Raw genomic sequence first — 5,037 nt, forward strand, 5'->3', positions numbered from 1 at the left:
TTATGAGCTACACCATACTAAAGTTCTGACACCTCGCATTCAATTGCGGACTTCTCAATTAAAAACTCTAAACGACTTTCAAAAACTCCTTGGAGATATTCAATGGCTGAGGCCTTATCTTGGCCTGCCCCCTGACGTTTTACTTCCTCTTAATGACATCCTAAATGGAGACCCAAACCCCTTATCACCTAGAACTTTAACAAAAGAAGCACAGTATGCACTTGATTCTGTTGATACAGCTATTAATAAACAGTCAGCTTGGCAAATTGACTATTCCCTACCTCTGCTTTTTATTACTCACATTACTAGCCATGCCCCCACTGGTATATTTTGGCAAAATTCTCCCACTCAAAAACGTGGTTTCCCCCTACTCTGGGTATATTTGCCTGCTTCTCCTAGAAAGGTTCTTGCTACTTACCCATTCCTCATAGCTCAGTTAATCATAAAGGCTAGAATACTTAGCCGCCAATATTTTGGCAAAGATCCCAATTCATTTATAATACCCTATGGACGGGAGCAACTAGACTGGCTCCTTCAAACCACTGATGAGTGGCCTATTGCCCTTGCTTCCTTCGCTGGTAATATAGATAATCATTACTCACCTAACCCTTTAATCCAATTTGCTAATCTTCATCCCTTTGTATTTTCTAAAGTAACCTCCCGTGTGGAGAGCCACAGCCTCCGCCGCCATTACAAGATGGCGCCGGTATCCGGACCTTCTTAACAGTAAACATCCTGCTGCGCCCATAAGGGGCGTGCACAAGAGCCTGCTCTCCCTCGCCTCCTCCCGTGGCGTGATCTCCAGCAACCAATCCGCTTCTTATACGTCATAGATGGGACCTTTAGACTATATAAGCAACCGCTCTCCCGCTTCTCGGCGTCTTCGGTCTTTAAGCTTCTAAGAGTGTAAGATGCGCATACAATAAACTGCTGCAGAAGGATCCTGACTTGTCCTCCCGCGTCGTTCTTGCCGGCGAGACGGAAAGCGGTCGGGGACAGATCCCCTGGAACTAGAGTTAGGACAGTTAGCCACCAGTTTGCTGGAATCCAAATCCAGGTCCTTTGGAGGAGCAACCAGTGCTCTTGACTACTAAGCCATCTCTCCAGCCCCTAATAGCTACTTTTGACGCTTTCACAGAGAACCTTCTAGATTATCAGCAACACTTCACTTCAGCTATTCAGTCCTCAATCCACTGTAATCTGAAGGGAAAAAAAACCTCACACTACTACAGTTTCTTTTAATTATTAAACAAGTTCTACAATAACTTTCAAATTGCCAAAGACACTGGACATGTTCCAGCTTTCAACTTGACCTTGACATGACATGTGGCAATGATGATGAGTTTTCTTCTTTGGTTTGTTTTTCCTCTTTGCTTTCTCTCTACCTGCTATTTATTTGTGTGTGTGGGGGAGTGTGCACATGTGTGTGCAGGTATGCACTCACATGTGTGTAGAGGCCAGAGGACAACCTCAAGGGTTGTCCCCCAGATGCTGTCCACCTTGATTTTTTTAAAAAAAATTATGGCTTCCCATTTTGCCCAGAACTCACCTATTAGACTAGGCTGGCTGGCCAAGGTGCCCCAGGGATCTGCTGTCTCTACCTCCCCAGTACTGGGATTACAAGTATGTGCCACCACACTTAGCTTTATTTACATGAGTTCTGGAGATTGAACTCCAGTCCTTACTTGCAAGGCAAACACTTTACTGACTAAGCTATCTCCCTGGGCCTTTACTTGTTTCAAAGTAACAGCTTCCTTCCTTGTGAAAAACTACTTGTCTTTATTGTCCTTTCTCCTGTGCAACAAAACCAAATGCCTATATGGAAAGCTCCTTGTGGATGTGTCACAGGCATCTCAAATTCAGTTTGTCTGAAACAGAACACATGCTCTTCCATAACGAATGCTTTCTTGTGAAGGACAGCACTGTCACTGTCATACAAATCTGAAATCTGAGACTTTCCCCAGGTTCACTACCCACTAAGTCCTCTTTCATATATGGACATATAAAGTATATCTTATTTTCACTCCCTGTTCCCATTCCAACTGCCCCTGCCTTCATCCCCTTCCCTTCACTAGATGCCCTTCCTGTTGTTTCGCCTCCATTGACTCCATCTCCCACACCCTTGGGCACAACCAGCCTCTTGACAGGCACATTTGCTTATGCCACTCCCCTTGGAAGGTATTTGTGGTCACTATATTCAGATTCCTGCCAATCTCTCAAGCTCCCAGTCAACCACAACAACCACAGAACATTCCAGGACTGGCCTCAACTCTAGTCCTGTTTCCTCTCCTTAAAATACCTTTCTTTAAGAGTGTGATGCCAGGTAGGTTGATGAGGCTCAAGGGGCTGGACCCATACCAAAGAATATTTGGGGAATACAAATTAGATTCAATAGGCCTTCAAAAATAATAGAGGACATGAAGTTGGGGGGTTAGTAAGGTGGGAGCAGAGAATAGGGGAGGAGGATTTGAATGTGATCAAAATGCGTTGTATGAATTTCTCAAAGAATCAAAAATATTAAAAATGTCTTTTCTCAATGATGTAAATATAGTATTCATGTATGAACTAAAAAAATTTTTTAAATTATATTAAAAACTTATTTTCTCCTTGATTTTGTATTCCATCCTTAAAGACTTAAGTAAAGAGTCTTCTCTGAAGACTTCAATTCTCTTTGGTTTTATTGTAAGCATTCTCCTTGTGACTAGGTCAGGCTAGCACACACTCTGTGTACAGCACCTGTCACACTATATTGTGATGTTTGCAGATCTTTCATTCCTACCAACCAGTTACATTATCACTGAGGACAGAACTATGCCTGACACATGCTAGGTGTTCAATGTAATTTATCAAATGGTTTGAATTACTTGTCAGGCCACAGGTCTTGTACAGTATAACTTTAAATAGTGTTGTGCGTGACCATTCAGAACATAGTATCAGTTGGACTATAAAGGACTACGTTTCTGTCTGCCAGGAGAGTTGAGTAAGGCTCCATTCTAAAGAAACCACATTTCTTTTCTGCAAAGCAGAAGTCCTATGTGGTCCAACTATTTTCTCAACTGAGAGTAAAGGGGTTAGAATCCATCAGTTATCATGGATGGGCCAAATAAATGCCCTTCTAGCTCATGAGTGAGATGAGGCTAACCAGTGAGCCCTTGTTTTTCCAGTCCAGTCCACTGGGATACCTTTCTTTTCTTCCTGGTTTTGCCAAGGTCACTCTGATGACTTTTAAATCATCATCATCATCATCATCATCATCATCATCATCATCATCATCTCATTATTATTAACTCTCCATTGCTCCACGAAGGAGGTCCTTCGACCTCTGCGTTGCTCGTGGATTGTGGATTACCACACGTGAGGCTGAGGAGAGAAGTCCAGCAGACTCCCGGTCCTGCCTTATAGGTGAGGCACGCCTGAGGCCACCAAGGACGGATACTCACCTTATCTTAGAGAGAGGATGGATTCCGGGCAGCCCGAGACAGGTCAGAGTGAACTCGGATCTCGGGATCCCTGGGTGGCTGCAGCTGACAGAAACCCTGTATAGCCTGGGCTGTGATGTGTACACGCCACACTCAGCGGTTGCCTAGGAAACTCACTCTCCGCCTCCTGCGACCTCAGAGTCTCCAAGAGGATGAAGAGGGCGGGGAAAGAAGCCTCCAAGCCCCATCTGCATCACGTGGCGGTAAACTCCAACCAATCAGCAGAGGCAGGGAAGACCTCTCTAGTGCTCCTGGGAAATAGTGGTAGCCTGTGCCTGGAGGGTAAGGTTAGTCCCTGTGCGCATTCTTTCGGTGGCTGCCTCCGAGGACCGAAGAGTAACAGTGCGTGGGCCAGGTGGCGGGGACCTGGTCCTGGCCTGTTCACGGTGAACGTTTTTAGCCCCTGGGGCCTGGAAATCAGGAGTCCTTCTGGACTCGAACCCTCAAGGCATGGAGCTGTGATGTCACAAGGCGACCCGCCTTCCTCCAGCCGTGTGTGAAAATCACCTCTTGGCAGCTAGCCAAGAACAAGGTCGGCCAGGCTGGGGACTGCCTCGGTGCCCCAGGAGATCGACCCCCCGTGGGTCTTCTAGGTATTTTCCGGAAGGCTTTTGAGTGCTTTTTAAGTTTGTCAAAATGCTCAGGGGGCAAGTTGTTTACAAAACAAAGTAGAAAGTAATGGGGGAAAGGGAAAGACTGGCTGAGAAATCAGTGAATTTAGAAAGCCAACCTAAAGTGACTCTACTTTCTCAAGATCCGCGCAGACCCCTTTATCAAGCCCCTAACCAGGGCCCTGTGTAGCCGGGTGCCTTTAAAATGTGGCTAGTCCGAACTGAGGAATGCAGTAAAATACACATCGTACTTTAAACACTTAGTTATGAAAAAAAATAGGAACTATTTCGCTATTTGTATCATTTGTAACATGTTGGAGTATTTGGTTAAATAACATTGCATTTTGAAAATGTAGCCATCAGAAAATTGTGTAATTGCTTGTGTGTCTTGTATTTGGACAGCACTGAATTCAATTTTTGCAGTTCTGTGGGTTTATGTTCAGAAGTTCAAGTCTTTTGGCAAAATAGTGTCTGTAATGCTGTTTTCTATCACCAGATGGCTGCCTCACTCAGACTAGCTTTAAACTGCGTTCTCAAGAAAAAAGTTCAGATTCTAGATATGCTTGCATTTAACAACTTAAGAATCTTACGTATTTTCAAGCGTTCAGTTAGCTTTGCTGTCTGTAATACTGGCTTTAAGCAAACTCATAAAACAGAATTAATTTTCTGTGTATGTTTTCATTTCACAGAATATTGTTTCCTTCTGTCAGCAATATAAAAAATAAACCAATTAAAATACTTGTGGAGGGCTGGATCAGCTGCTGAGAGCACTGTCCACTCTTGCAAGACCTGGTTCTGTTCCCAGCACCCACATAGCCCCTAACAAATGGCTGTAACTCTAGTTCCGTCTCCAGCGCCCTCTTTTGTCCTCCATGGCCATTGCGTGGCACAGATGCACTTGACACATGCAGGCAAAACATTCATTTACATAACAGAAATTAACCAAT

General features: G+C 44.4%; 1 protein-coding gene across 1 annotated transcript in view; it reads right to left on the reverse strand.

Moving 5' to 3' along the window:
- Lrrc9 (leucine rich repeat containing 9) overlaps window positions 1–3,536 on the reverse strand; it is a 93,676-nt gene extending 90,140 nt beyond the window's left edge. The window contains exon 1 of the mRNA XM_008839494.2: window positions 3,441–3,536. The gene's annotated coding sequence lies outside the window, so the exon portion shown is untranslated. The remainder of the gene's footprint in view (window positions 1–3,440) is intronic.
- Window positions 3,537–5,037: the final 1,501 nt, after the last annotated feature.

This window comes from Nannospalax galili, unplaced genomic scaffold (genome assembly GCF_000622305.1).
Source record: "Nannospalax galili isolate Female #2095 unplaced genomic scaffold, S.galili_v1.0 scaffold336, whole genome shotgun sequence".
Lineage (NCBI taxonomy): Eukaryota > Metazoa > Chordata > Mammalia > Rodentia > Spalacidae > Nannospalax > Nannospalax galili.